This window comes from Oncorhynchus mykiss, chromosome 22 (assembly GCF_057628025.1).
Source record: "Oncorhynchus mykiss isolate SJ-2025 chromosome 22, ASM5762802v1, whole genome shotgun sequence".
Lineage (NCBI taxonomy): Eukaryota > Metazoa > Chordata > Actinopteri > Salmoniformes > Salmonidae > Oncorhynchus > Oncorhynchus mykiss.
Genome location: NC_143043.1, coordinates 45917138 through 45933816, shown reverse-complemented (window position 1 = coordinate 45933816; position 16679 = coordinate 45917138).

Below are 16679 nucleotides of genomic sequence, written 5' to 3'. Positions count from 1 at the left end.
TTGCACAATATAGTGCTGTTTGTCGGAATAGCAGTTTACAATAACCAGGACACAAGTACCATAGATGGGACCAGTGGTCTGTGTCATTGAATTCTATTGGGTAAATGATTGCTCAGTGTGTAACATGCATCAGTGGCTCCATCAACACAGAATCGCTGCATTTTTTTTATCAGGATTGGTCCTGTGTTGTGGTGTCCTGTCTAATCAATTCCCTTAACGGTGCCCCATTCAAGGTGATATGGAAGGTGACTTAGGGAAATCTGTGCTGTATAATATGGAAGAGATGGCTATTTTTATGCCACAGAAAACCTAATGCCATATAGAAGTTCTGCCTCGTTGAAATACAAAAAGGCCCATTTGTCTTTTTGTGAGCGTACAAATCCAGGCCGTTGAGCTAATGCTATGGAGATTATGGTGATAACAGAATACATTTACCCTTGCTTTTGTATTCATTGTGGTTAGATTCGGGGTAATAGAAAGAGATGGTCTAAATTGCAAGCCTTATTCCACCACCCTGGTTTTCCTCTCCTGCAGTGACACTTGTAGTAATATTGTGAAATAGCCTATCTTTACAAGCTTATCCAAATGAGTTCAATTGATTGGTTGATCAGAATTCCAACTCTTTAACTTGTGTCAAAATGTAAACCCGAAGAACCTCTGGTTGCTTCACATATGGTATGTATCTGTTCAGTGTAGTTTCTCAGCAGTGGAGAGATACTAAACCACACAACAATAGCTGTTAACAGCAAGTTCAACTTCATATTAGTTCTCATTAAAATCGTACATATTTTATGTTATTATAAAATGGTAGGCCTACTTTGAAAGGTAATGATATGGAAACTGAATTGCCATCCAGAGGTTTTTGGTGATCAAATATTTTAATCGTTGAGCCTAAACTGCCAGCTTGCAATTGCACACCCCATTGCAGTATTAATTAAAGCACTAAGCCACCATTCCGGCCTACTGATAAAATGCTTGTTAGCCATATAAAAAAATAAATGCTGATATTTACACCGCCCTCATTTAATTGGATATACAAATTGATACACATGTATCCCATTACAAAAGATATTGATAATGTGTTGCAATGACTAGGGGCTCTATTCAATCTGAATCGTTGAAGCGTCACAAGACAACACGGTAGAAATGTAAAGGTCATTTCATATTGGGACGACGACATCTGCAGCGTTTACCGTGAACGCAGTCTCCACTAACCACGGGAACATTGCCTTTAAATTTCAATAACGCTGAATTTCCACGATATGGATTGAATATACCCCTACATGTGAAGATACATTGGTCACACTCTGGGTTTGCCATTTTGTCAGATTTGGACCCATCCCTCATAAGCTGTGTAGAGTGTTAACAACCTTAAGCATATGGCTTCACAGGTGCGGCAGGGTAGCCTAGTGGTTAGAGCGTTGGACTAGTAACCGAAAGGTTGCAACTTCAAACCCCCGAGCTGACAAGGTACAAATCTGTCATTCTGCCCCTGTTCCTAGGCTGTCATTGAAAATAAGAATTTGTTCTCAACTGACTTGCCTAGTTAAATAAAGGTATTATTAAATAAAGGTATAATAAACAGGCCACCTGCCATGCACTTAGACTTTGTGAGCAGATGTTTCACACAACAACGCCACATCTCGTAACGCTTTTACCAATGTCAGCAAAATGGCCGAATAGAGGGTCGGACCTAGAGTTCTACTCAAATTCCATCAGGGGAGATGTGTGAATGGAGTCTGACAAAAGAGAGCTTTCCTCTGAATAGGCTTGGCTGAGTGAATGGGGAAATATTCTGTTTGGGCTGTTGAGAAAACAATCCCCCACAGACACGCCCAGATTTCTCAAGACATGACAAAGACTGGAGATAGGATATTTACATAAGCCTGAATTCTCAACACCAAAAAAATGACATGAAAAACATTATGTAACAAGATTATTTGTACCTAATATAGTGCATATATGTCTGGTGCTGGATTTATATTTAATCACCTGCTTGAAAGATCAGTGAATTTAAATAATAAACTTTCCTTCTTGCCTTTTGCAGTCTAGCTCATCTCAGTCAAATTGCTGTTGCCATTTACAGTAAATCTGTCAATCAGAGCAGGAGGTACATCATTTCACAGCAACTTCCTAGTAATCCGCCTCGGGCGCTTGACAGCAACCATAATATCCTCTATGATTAAAGAAGTAATATGAGAAAAGATCCTCTTGTTCGATAGGTATTTGGCACTGATACAGCAATATTCTACCCATCACATATTTTCACTTCACTGTACCTCTCCGGACATTTTCTCTGCTTAGTCCCCTTCTGTACTTCCTGTTCACCCACGACTGTGGGGCCACACACACAACTCCATCACCATCATCAAGTTTGTTGACAACGAGATGGTGATAGGCCTGATCACCGACAACGATGAGACAGCCTACAAGTAGGAGGTCAGAGACCCGGTAGTGTGGTGCCATGACAACAACCTCTCCCTCAATGTCAGCAAGACAAAGGAACTGATCGTGTCCACATCACCAAGGACTTAACATGGTCCTCTCACACCAGCACAGTCGTGAAGAAGGCCGAACAGCACCTCTTCCCCCTCAGGAGGTTTAAAAGATTTTCCCCTCAGATCCTCAAAAAGTTGTACAGCTGCACCATTGAGAGCATCTTGACTGGCTGCATCATCGCTTGGTATGGCAACTGCACCACCTTCGATCGCAAGGCGCTACAGAGGATGGTGCGGACAGCCCAGTACATCACTTGGGCCGAGCTCCCTGCCATCCAGGACCTCTATACCAGGCGGTGTCAGTGGAAGGCCCTAAAAATTGTTAAAGACTCAGCCACCCAAGCCATAGACTGTTCACTTTGCTACCGCTCAGAAAGTGGTACCGGAGCGACAAGCCTGTAATGCATCTGAACAACTTTTACCCCCAAGCCATAAGACTGCTGAACAATTCATCAAATGGCTACCCAGACTATTACATTGACCCTTTTTGCACTGTAATTTCCTTGAAATGACTTGGAAACAACGTTGACTCAACCAGTGTGTGCCCAGTGGGTGAGCATTAAACTGAAAAATCTACACCTGTTGTATTCAGCGCACGTGACGAATAAAATTAGATTTGATTTCCTCCTCCCTACTGCCCTGCTTTGGTGAAGTCTCCCAGGACTCTCCACTGCTGGGCTAAATTGGGCTACAGGCTCCTCTTCCTCTTGCTGGGAGTATAATCAGACTGCACCAGCAGTGTGGCTTAGATCTCCTCCCACTGACACACACACACACACACACACACACACACACACGGATTACACACGCATACATACACACACACGGATTACACACACGAGGATACACAAGCATAACAGTACCTTAAGCCACAGTCAAACTTCAGAGAGGGACTGTAGGAGCGAAACTGCTGCTGTCTTATGGCTGCAACTGCAGGGAAAAGAGTCAGGGAAAACATCATACATCATACTCTGTACATTAAATTGACAATGGTCTTTAAAAACATGAACAAACTACGTTGAAAAGTAGCCGTCCCTCCCCGCAGTCTGTTTCATATAGGATTGATGTCATAAAACAAAGGTCTGTTAGTGATTATATGTCAGCATCTCTCTGTAGGGAATCCTCCTCATCTCTGTTGGAATCAACAGCAACACTACAGAAGAATAGAATCTCTCTGCAGCCATCTGCAGACAACACTGTCTCCTTATACCACCAACAGATATTACACCGGGCTGAAGTAATAATAAAAGAAACTCCAGCTCATAAGAGTATGATCGATATAGAGATGCATCTCTTTGTGACAGCGGATGCCACTGCAAAAACAACATGAATAAAAACTTCACCAGGCCAAGAAAGGGAAGAAACTATTCAAAGACTGACAGTGGCTAATTGTTGCGCGCAAAGCACTGAGAAAATAACACCATGATCATTGTGACTATCAACCTGTTAAACCATAATCATAATAATCATTACAGCAGATGAACCAATGACCTTGAGAATGTGTATTGAATAGGACATGTAGAGCCTCTGGCGCTCTGTCCTCCTGGTATGGTCGCCTTGCCACTCACTGCTGCCGTATTGACTGGAAGCTAAAACAGTCTGTGTGAGAGGAATGTGAATCACCTGTGTGCTGTTTGTTTCTAACAGGAGGTCATGGTCCTCAGATCCCCTGGACTGTAGCCTCAGCCTGGTTGGTCCAGTCTGTTGCTGTTTTACGCATTTCTTTAGCCTTTGTTTGAACTGTTTTCTGTGTTTGCCCACTGCCATGGTACGGCCGTATGGGTCCAGGCTGCCACGTACAGTACGGCCGTATGGGTCCAGGCTGCCACGTACAGTCGTATGGGTCCAGGCTGCCACGTACAGTCGTATGGGTCCAGGCTGCCACGTACAGTCGTATGGGTCCAGGCTGCCACGTACAGTCGTATGGGTCCAGGCTGCCACGTACAGTACGGCCGTATGGGTCCAGGCTGCCACGTACAGTACGGCCGTATGGGTTCAGGCTGCCATGTGATCATGGATTTGTCATGAATTTAAGTGGTCAACAAAATAGTCTTCAAATACCAGCAGAGGTGCTATGATTTGGAAAACAGTAACCATAGCCACATTGGCCACGTTAAGATATACTGAATATTGATTAACCATAACTGTCTGAAATTCATGGCCATACTAACTGCCTGAACAAACAGGCGTTTCTGAAAACCAGCTCTGCCGACGGTATAAAACCGGTAGAGATGACCTGTCATAACTTGAAACAAAACGATATGTTTGTGTGAGTTCAGGACATTCTGTACTGCAGTCCACTGTGAGACTAAATCCAACGAGGCCATACAGGAACTGTACGTGGAGAGCTGACATCAGTTTCAGAACATACCGTACAAGTTGTCTAATACCTCAGGAACTTTATGAACGGTGTGTTACATTAAACTTAATGGTGTTAGGTTGTTCATCGGTTGCTTTGCTTTCCACTGTTACCCACTACACAGATTCTGGAGTCCCTTCACCTTACACTAGTGTGCAGTATAGATCTGTACATGCCTGCATGTTCTGTGGATGTGTGCATGTTTTTGAAGATAATGAGTACGGTTTGTGACAACCCTCCCACTGTCTGCCGTATTCTCTCTCTTTGCTCTTGTTTTCCTAATTAGGATGTTGGTGGGCGGAGCCGGGAGGGTCGTCAGTGACATGGGACACACCTGGGCCCGGGTGTGTCCCTGGATGAATACACCGCTTCCCCATTCATTGAGGAGACTCTCCATGCAGAAACACTTAGTTTGGTTGTGGCATATCTGTATGCTTTGGCACCTTTCAACACCCCTCCATCACATTTATGCACGCAACCATTCACTTACACTACTGATTAGACTACACACACACACAATTGTTAATTGTATTTTGTTTACTTCAGGTAATACATTTATTTTTAGTAATTATCTCCACGTTGTCTCCCTTTCTGTTACCAACTTCGAGCCGGTTTGTGACAGTTTACTGTACATGCACACAATAATACAATTGTGGCAGTCATATTAATGTAGTTTGTTTAAAACATTTACATTGTTAGTAGTATGCATGTAAAGGGGCTGGCGGGTAGCCTAGTGGTTAGAGCGTTGGGACAGTAACCGAAAGGTTACTAGATTGAATCCCTGAGCTGACAAGGTAAAAAAAAATCTGTCATTCTGCCCCTGAACAAGGCAGTTAACCCAGTGTTCCTAAATAAGATTTTTCTTAACTGGCTGGCCTAGTTAAAGGTACTCAACGTCACCACATTGTCGTTCTGTATCATGTGATGGGCTCCCGAGTGGCGCAGCAGTCTAATGCACTGCATCTCGGTGCTAGAGGGCGTCACTACAGACTCTGGTTTGATTCCAGGCTGTATCAACTGGCCATGATTGAGTTGCATGGGGCGGTGCACAATTGGCCCAGTGTCTGGGTTATGGTTTGGTCGGCGGTAGACCGTTGTAAATATGAATTTGTTCTTAACTGATTTGCCTAAAGGTTCAATAAAACACAGCCTAGTGACTGCCAGCTTGCTCCATATCCATTATTAGCTTTGTTAGCTCACACATTTCTTAGCCAGAATGCATAAATATTGTCTTTGTTTAAAAGATTGACACAAGCTTGCTTTGAATCGTTGCCCAAGGCAGCCTCTATTCCCATCTGTTGACAAAGAATAATGTACTCTGACTCGACCCCCAAATTGGAGGTAACCCTTTGTTTGCCTATAATGATGACCCTATTAGCTTAGGGGAAATGGGATGCTTGCTTGGAGGATCAAAAGGACAAGCCATATCCCATCAGCATTCACCATCAAAAGAACAAAATAGGTTTGCCTGTCTGTCACTAGATGTAAATCCATGTACCTCGATTCCTGCTTCTCAGATTTAAATTATATTTTTTAAATCACTGTCATCAACATGTCTTAGGATGACCTGGGAGGAAATTGAGTGACTGGGATGAAACAGTACGTAGTGTAGTTATTTTCTAAGTTAAAAAAAAAAAAAAAAAAAGATATAGCTCATACATTTCTAAATCAGAAATATTTTTAAATAATCCTTGATTTTATACTTTAGAGGACTATACAGTACAAATAATTTTTTATGTAAATGCTAAACCTTTGACTGTATCAAACGAGCACAATAAATCTAAGGAAAAAAATGCCTGAGATTAAAACATTCCAGAATCCTTTCATTTGGTGGTTTGAATATACAGATTTGCAGTAGCAATTTAGTAGGGTTGACAATTCTGAAATGTTTCCACAGTGGAGACCTAGATATGTCAAATAAACATGATCTGTTGAAGAAAATATTATTTTTCCTCACTGGACAGCATTAGAACTCAAGCAAACAGTAAAGGGACAATTATCCCAGGTTGGTGCTCTTTAGAATGTCTGTTTACAGAAGGTGACAAGTCAATCAGCTTTTACTGAATGCTCTGAGGTTTATCCTGGTCCCAGATCTGTATGACATGACACCAATAGTCAGGAGAGTTGGCTAAAGCACATACAGTACACATCTAGGACCAGGCTAGAGGAGTCCTGGGATCTGCAGATAAATAACACAGTGACAGTGAAATGCACCATGGGTGTGATGATATCCTAAGTGTTGGATAAGCATCACATGTATAACCATCCATGGTATGTCTATGATTGTATGCACCGATTACTAAAATATCTAAATGAAAACAACCATTATTACATCTGTTTCCAAATGAATGGATGATGTTTCATACATTATAACTCACTCATTTGATGAAGTACAATCTACATCTATCATGTGAAACTTGATCTGATAATGTTGAAGCAATGTGGATAAAGGTTCTGCTATTCAGAAAATGTCTATCAGTGGGGGCTCAGAGGAGGAAGGGGAGGACCATCTTCAGTGAATTTCATACCAAAAAAATAAAACATTTAAAATGGTATCCTTCATAAAAAAATATGTACTAAATATATTCACGTCATCAAATAATTGATTCAAACACTTTTATATTGAAGGTCTACAGTAGCCTCAACAGCACTCTGTAGGGTAGCACCATGATGTAGTCGGAGACAGCTAGCTTCCGTCCTTTGGGTACATTGACTTCAATACAAAACCTACTGTAGGAGGCTCATGGTTCTCACCCACTTCCGTGATTACCACAACTTCCGGAGGACGTCTTCCAACCTATCAGAGCTCTTGCAGCATGAACTGACATGTTGTCCACCCAATCAAAGGATCGGAGAATGAATCTAGTACTGAAAGCATAAGCTAGCAAGCACTACAGTGCATGAAATGTGTCGAGTAGTTGACTCACAGAGAGAGAAAGTCAATAGTTGAACAGTTTTGAACAAATTAAGTTCTTCAAAAATGAAGCAAGAAATTTTATGACTATGCAACACTGGAAATTGGTTTTACAAACGTATTGCCACTGGGGCCCGCTGCTGTAACTGCTAAACTGCTAACTGACTGTACACTGTACTGCATGATTGTAGCAGGTCTACTAATGTGTTAGATCTATTAGCTAAGTTGACCAAGACGTTACTTTAGCTAATATGGTGAGGATGACGTAGGCTGTGTACAGCGGTCAGCAGTTATATGGTTTGGCTTGGAACGTTTTTTTTTTTGCCTAGTTACAGACATCTGATGTCTACAAGCGAAGGGAAAAAGCGAAGGGAAAAAGCGAAGGGAAAAAGAGAGAGGAGAGCAAGTCGGAATACAATGTGGCTGCTATGAAAGTGAACCGTGTTTACGTGTGATCAGGTGTATTCATTCTGCCGATTCTGTTGAAAAATCTGTCTTAAATGGAAGCAAACGGGGATAAACATAACTGAATTTAGCCAATAGAAACTCTCGTCTAACTGTTGGACTAATGATTACACCCTATATCAGCTAGATGCAAGCAAGAGTGTGCAAGGCAGTATTGTGTCCTGTGTGCGCCTACGTTGTAAACTTTCATTCATAGGCTAGGATGTAGCAACCTCATGATGGGTATTGGGAAAATTTGAGTTTTGTATAGTAGCCTAAAAAACTTTAAATGTTACATTAAACTCGGTGAATGGAATATGAATGACAGTCATCCAATATGCTGTAATAGAAATAAGGCCATAATAGCTGTGTTGAGAAACAGGGGGTTGAAATTCTGGTCACGATCTCATGCCCCATCTCAAACAATCAAACTTGCCATTCCCATATAATTAGCAGTCTGTTTGAAAGGCTTTTCTATAGGCTGCTGCTGGAATTTAAAAAATAAAAAAAACACACTGCCATCATAAGCCAGTCAAGAGCCATTCATCTTTCATTCAGCGGTCTCTCCATGCGTCTCGAACAGACAAGATCAAGAACGCTTGAGCAAAAGTAGTGCACAATTCTGTGAGGAAAGTGGTTTTAGAGGGACATAGTTGAGAGGCTCATTAGATCGAGAATCTTACAGACTTGTGGATAACAGATCCTATTTCGCAGATGTGAGAGATCGTGAAAGAAATCGTTGAAATATCAAGCATTTTTTTTATAGCTTGATCATCAACATTTTCATAGACTAACCTCACGTACATTCCCTGACTCATAACGTAGGTAGAGCTCTATATCGAAATCAAGAATGTTTTCAGACTAAACAGACGAACATCCTTAAACAGAGAATTGGTATGTTTGCTTTTGGTCCTTTTTTGAAAATTAAAAGAGAGCCGCACATTCTAGGAGCGCAGATGCAAAAATGTTATTACCAACGTTTCTACAGCAAAGCTGTCTTCATCAGGGTATAATCAAACACTGCCAAGTTATAAGATAAATAACTGCCTTAGTGGAGCACGTAATAACACCTTTGATTGGGATCGATTTCCCTGTTTGTGGGTGTTTGAAGGATCTACATTTATAAGTGCCATTGCATTGAGCACAGCCATTACACTTGTAATTTCCATCCAGTAGGGGCGCAAATAGAAGTTGTCCAGAGCCTCCCAGGTGGCGCAGTGGTTAAGGGCGCTGTACTGCAGCGCCAGCTGTGCCATCAGAGTCCCTGGGTTCGCGCCCAGGCTCTGTCGTAACCGGCCGCAACCGGGAGGTCCGTGGGGCGACGCACAATTGGCCTAGCGTCATCCGGGTTAGGGAGGGATTGGTCGGTAGGGATCTCCTTGTCTCACCGCGCACCAGCGACTCCTGTGGCGGGCTAGCAGTGCGCGCTAGCCAAGGTTGCCAGGTGCACGGTGTAGCCTCCGACACAGTGGTGTGGCTGGCTTCCGGGTTGGATGCGCGCTGTGTTAAGAAGCAGTACGGCTGGTTGGGTTGTGTATCGGAGGACGCATGACATTCAACCTTCGTCTCTCCCGAGCCCGTACTGTAGTTGTAGCAATGAGACAAGATAGTCTTTGTCTGAGCTGTATGTATCTGTCAACCTCAAATGCATTTAAGCAGGCAATTTAGATGGTACTCTAGGGAAAGGACCAACAGCAGTTTTCGAACCTTCCCTTGGTCGTATTCTCACGGGGCAGAAATTCCTGGACATTCCTTACAACAATTGGATACCACGAAATTGGGGAGAAAAAGGGTAAAATTTTTAAAAAAAAATTTAAAAAAAGAAGTTGTCCAGGAATTTCTGCCCCGTGAGAATACGACCAAGGGAAGGTTCGAAAACTGCTGTTGGTCCTTTCCCTAGAGTACCATCTAAATTGCCTGCTTAAATGCAAAAGGGTCCGTGGCATTTGAGGTTGACAGATCAGTCTAAAACATACAGCTCAGACAAAGACTGAATGAATTAATCCCATAACCCCCTTGTCCAAAATAAACAAATACAACTGACATCTTTATGGATTTTAAAGACATACCACAATATGCTATCAAAAGTAAATTCAGTCAATGCATTGCAATAATCATTCGCTTTGCAATGACATGTTGTCCATTGGTATGTCATTATAATGAGTCTGAATCAATTTATTACATACAAGTCAATCCAAGAAAAACATTTTTAGCGAGTAAGGGGGTGCTCAAGCATATGTTAAAACTGCTAATGTCAAGCACATTCCCATCCACAAGTACACAACACACGCAGCACAAAAACCGAAACAACAAAACACAAGTACTCACAGGACCAACGGACTTGGTAACAATAACCGACCAGACAATGAGGAACAGAGGGCACATATATACAATTACTAATCAGGGGAATGGGAACCAGGTGTGCATAATGATCCAGTTCAGTGATGCCTCAAGGCTGGAAACGTACACCTCTGGAGCTGGTGCATGGAATGATCAGCAGTACCAGGGGAATCCGTGACACAAATACTAGATGGCAGTGGGCGCGGCATGTAGTGATGCGTAGTGGGCGTGGCATGTAGTGATGCGTAGTGGGCGTGGCATGTAGTGATGCGTAGTGGGCGTGGCATGTAGTGATGCGTAGTGGGCGTGGCATGCAGTGATGCGTAGTGGGCGTGGCATGTAGTGATGCATAGTGGGCGTGGCATGCAGTGATGCGTAGTGAGCGTGGCATGTAGTGATGCGTAGTGGGCGCGGCATGTAGTGATGCGTAGTGGGCGTGGCATGCAGTGATGCGTAGTGGGCGTGGCATGTAGTGATGCGTAGTGGGCGCGGCATGTAGTGATGCGTAGTGGGCGCGGCATGTAGTGATGCGTAGTGGGCGTGGCATGTAGTGATGCGTAGTGGGCGTGGCATGCAGTGTGGGGGGAATGTAGTAACCGCAGTCCGCAGATACAGTATACATTATAGGTCGGCACTTATCTGTCTGATAACTAGCAAACACTTGATAGCTAAAAAGAAGTTTGGCTACAATACGCCTTCCTAAAATTCTAAAATGTTACCAAGGTTATATCGTCCACGGAACCTCCTTTCATCCTCAAAAAAGTCAGAGATAATCTTACCAAAAACTATAAACCTGTAACTAATATTTATGTTTTTTCAAGAGCAAGTCTTCACTACCTAATTCTACATCTAGCTAAGGTGTTTTGTGGTGATATTATCAGTATTTATGACATTTTAAATATGCACAAAAACTAGCAGTGTAGTGATATTCTAGCTAATGCACAAATGAGTTGTCATGACATCTGTTCTGCTGTGATTAGTGCTCCGAGTTGTACAGCACAACTGACTGCTCTCTGCAATGTCATCACGTTGGCCAAATGTTACAAACTAGCGAAGCACAGTGCCAGTTGTCAGTGTCAGATACAGGCTGATTTCTGAGAATAGTCCCATCCCACTGGACAAAAACAGGTTGAATCAATGTTGTTTCTGGGTCATTTCAACAACATAAATATATGTGATGATGTTGAAAGAACATGTAAAACGATTTATATTAACAAAGAGGCATTAATGTAAGGGCATTTCGTTGTATTTTTTTAACCTAAATCCAATGACATGGTCATTTTTGTTGTTGATTTCACGTTAAATTCACATTAGTTGAGAACTCAATCGCATGTAAATCAGAACTAAACGTTTAAATGACATCTGTGCCCAGTGCGATAACTTTGGGTGCCGTACAACTTCATCAACAAGTTGGAAAACGAGCTACCATATGGATATTCAAACAGGCTCACACCAGGCTGGAGCGAGTTCGCTCAGCTAATCGAGAATGTTTCGTCATAGTAGCCAGTGTGTCATAGCTACCGAGAGTGGAGTGATTTTCAGAATTAGGAACTAGTGTTAGGCGGATGAGCAAAATCTATTTATTCTTTGACGGGTTCCACATCCTACAAGACAGATTGTTTGAGGGACGAGCATCGCATAGGAGTGACGCAATCTGACACGAGACAATGCCAACAGAGTAACATTGGGGCATCCGAATGGGCTTGTTCCATCAGAAACACTGTAATGACATCAATCTCCACCACTGTCAAATGATAATTACTGAGGCATTCCTCCATGGCACAAAGAGGTGTAGCACTATTCTGAGTAGCACCTCTAGTGAGACGATGTTCAGACCATGTTCAATCTAATGTGTGTAGTGTGGAATTATTGACATGGATAAATGTAGATAAATAGCGGCCTCAACATTATTGTTGAAATGGGGGAAACCCAAATTGGATCTATTGATAAACATTGTTTGAGTAAGCGAACCATTTCAGCTCCCTAGGGCCTTATCCGAGGTACAAATAATGTGCAACCATGTCACAAGCCTCAAACTGCATACAGTGCATTTGAAAAATATTCAGAGCCCTTGACTTTTTCCACATTCTGTTATGTTACAACCTTATTCTAAAATGAATGAAATTACTTGTTTCCCAATCAATCTACACACAATAACCCATAATGACAAAGTGAAAAAGGTTTTTAAACATTTTTGCAAATTTATAAAAAATAAAAAACAGAAATACCTTATTTACATACGTATTCAGACCCTTTGATATGAGACTCGACTCCATTGATCATCCTTGAGATGTTTCTACAACTTGCTTGGAGTCCACCTGTGGTAAATTCTATTGAGTGGACATGATTTGGAAAGGCACACACCTGTCTATATAAGGTCCCACAGTTGATGGTGCATGTCAGAGCAAAAATCAAGCCATGAAGTCGAAGGAATTGTCCGTAGAGCTCCGAGACAGGATTGTGTCATGGCACAGATCTGAGGAAAGGTACCAAAACATTTCTGCACCATTGAAAGTCCCCAAGAACACAATGGCCTCCATCATTCTTAAATGGAAGACGTTTGGAACCACCAAGACTCTTCCTAGAGCTGTCCGCCCGGGCAAACTGAGCAATCGGGGGAGAAGGGCCTTGGTCAGGAAGGTGACCAAGAACCCAATGGTCACTTTGACAGAGCTCCAGAATTCCTCTGTGGAGATGGGATAACCTTCCAGAAGGACAACCATCTCTGCAGCACTCTACCAATCAGGCCTTTATGGTAGAGTGGCCAGACAGAAGTCTCTCCGCAGTAAAAGGCACATGACAGCCCACTTGGAGTTTGCCTAAATGCACCTACAGACTCTCAGACCATCAGGAACAAGATTTTCTGATCTGATTAAACCAAGATTGAACTCTTTGGCCTGAATGCCAAGCGTCACGACTGGAGGAAACCTGGCACCATCCCTACGGTGAAGCATAGTGGTGGCAGAATCATGCTGTGGGGATGTTTTTCAGTGGCAGGGACTGGGAGACTAACCAGGATTGAAGGAAAGATGAACAGAGAAAAGTACAGAGAGAGCATTGATGAACACTTGCTTCAGAGCGCTCAGGACCTCAGACATGGGCGAAGATTCACCTTCCAACAGGACAATGACTCTAAGCACACAGCCAAGACAACGCAGGAGTGGCTTAGGGACAATTCTCTGAATGTCCTTGAGGGGCCCAGCCAGTGCCTGGACTTGAACCTGATCGAACATCTCTGAAGAGACCTGAAAATAACTGTGCAGCAATGCTCCCCATCCAACCTGACAGAGATTTAGCGGATCTGCAGAGAAGAATGGGAGAAAATCCCATAAATACATAGCCAAGAAGACTCGAGTCTGTAATCGCTGCCAAAGGTGCTTCAACAAAGTACTGAGTAAAGGGTCTGAATACTTATGTAAATGTGATATTTCAGTTTTTTATATTTTAAATACATTTGCTACAATTTCTAAAGACCTGTTTTTGCTTTGTCATTATGGGGTATTGTGTTTAGAAAATTATGCTGTAACTTAACAAAATGTGGAAAAAGTCAAGGGGTCTGAATACTTTCCACAATCACTGTATTTTGACGTGTGTCCGATAGGGTTATAAGCCTGTGTTTAGTGGGATATTATCTAAATACGGTCCATTTGGGACCAACAGACCAGAAGGGGAAATCACCATCATCAGTTTGGCTCTTATCTGCATATACATTTAAGTATTCACAGGAAGCGGAAACACATTAACAGTTGTTAACATTATTAGCCAATTATCCCTGTACCTCTTTCAGTGTGTGTGTTTGTGTTTGTGCGTGTATGTGTTCGTACGTGTGTGCGTGTTTGTGCATGTGTGCGTGTGTTTGTGTGTGTGATGCATTTGTGCGTGTGTGTGTGTGGGTGTGCGCCGACCTCAGTGAACCTCCCCGAGGCATTTTCTGGGTCATGGTATTGATGATCCTAAGGAGGAGAAGAGAGATAGATGTCTAGGCTACTCTCTGCCAAGCCCCAAAGCACCATGGGAGTCTGAGGATCTGAAGCTTATGGGAAATGAGAGTGTGCTGTCTAAGGGGTTCTATAGTAAGCATACAGTACAAATCATCAGGAAGTTGGAATGTGCCATCAACCCTGAAATATTAATGTCCAACTCTCTTAAAGCACCTTGTATTATAACCTTTGGCCACAGGAAACCTTTTATATTTTCATGTATATGTTAAGGAGAACAGTGAATTTAAATGTAAAGGACAACAGTACATTTAAATGTAAAGGACAACAGTACATTTAAATGTAAAGGACAACAGTACATTTAAATGTAAAGGACAACAGTACATTTAAATGTAAAGGAGAACAGTAAATGTAAATGTAAAGGAGAACAGTACATTTAAATGTAAAGGACAACAGTACATTTAAATGTAAAGGAGAACAGTAAATGTAAATGTAAAGGAGAACAGTAACACTAATTAGGTATTTAGGAATGAACTGAATAGTAGGCTACAATACTACTGTAATAATTTGCATTCCTTGAAAAGTTGAATAGATTTATTCCAGATCAGCACAGTGTTCATACAGGCTGCAATTTTCAACACAGTAAAAAGGCCAATTACAGATGTCATGTTTTCATTTGAGTGATGCTGCTCCAAGAGAAGTGTTCTCTTCCGGTCCACTGCTAGTTGTGAAATATAGAAATAACCCATTTCCCCTTCTTTAATGTTCCTTTGCTTTCCTTCCCTCTCTATTTCTCTCTCTCTACAGTATTTCTCTCTCTCTATTTCTCCCTCTAGTGTTCATTTGCTTTCCTTCCCTCTCTATGTCTCTCTCTCTGTCTCTCTCTCGATTCTCTCGCTCTATTTCTCTCTCTCTATTTATCTCTCTATTTCTCTCTCTAGTTCTCTCTCTAGTTCTCTCTCTCTCTAGTTCTCTCTATATTTCTCTCTCTCTATTTCTCTCTCTCTAGTTCTCTCTCTAGTTATCTCTATATTTCTCTCTCTATTTCTATCTCCCTAATTCTAGCTCTCTCTATATTTCTCTCTATATATATTCCTCTGCCTCTATTTATCTCTATATATATTTTTCTCTCTCTTTTTTCAATATTTCTCTCTCCCTATTTCTGTCTCTCTCTCTATTTCTCTCAATATTTCTCTCTCTCTATATTCCTCTGCCTCTATTTATCTCTCTCTATATTTCTCTCTCTCTCTCTCTGTTTCTCTCTCTGTTAGCGAATCCATTAGGGGTCTGTTCTTGATTTGCTGACACTCTTCATTAAAAGTTGAGTAATTTGAGTAAATCTTTCAAAGAAAATGACATTGCAGCTATATTCTCTTTAACCTCTGAAAAGACTGGCTACTGGACTATCTGCTTACTCAATGAATCTGCATTCTGTGTGTATTCCTGTGTGAGTTATTCAGAGTTTGCCATACCCTTCAGGTCTCTCAACCAACCACAAGCCCCCACAGCTGCTCTGGGCTCATTATCTCACTCCATATCTTAACTGTTGTCTGCATAATGCATGCCATTATATGACATGACTTGACTGAGCTCCAGACCTGAGCTCCTCTCTCTGCCAGAAAGAGTCTGGGGCCACACTACCGGCCCTGCCCAGCCCTGGAGTATATGGGATATGCCGCACCGTCTAAGGACTTGACCGGGTCAGGAGAGTTTCAAACTTTTCCACCACGACCTTAATACAAATCAGATTGCCTTTGAAGGAGCCTGACCTCTATGGTGACAAGTAGCCTAGCGATTAAAACATTGGGCCAGTAACCGAAAGGTTGCTGGTTCGAATATCCGAGCTGACGACACACTTAACCTAATTTGTTAAATGCTCAACAACTCCATTTGTCAAAACAAGTGTGTCTACATTGTTAATAACAATGTTTCATGATGGTGATAGGCAGAATATGTAGTATGTACAGTGGGGCAAAAAAGTATTTAGTCAGCCACCAATTGTGCAAGTGTACCTATGATGAAAAATCATTGTAAGTGGGAGAACTTGCACAATTGGTGGCTGACTAAATACTTTGTTGCCCCACTGTAGATGAAAATAACTGTAATCCTTAACATTTCATTGCATTCCACATGTATGTTTACATTTCGTTATGCTTCTAATAAGGCAAAGAACTTTGTCCATCAGA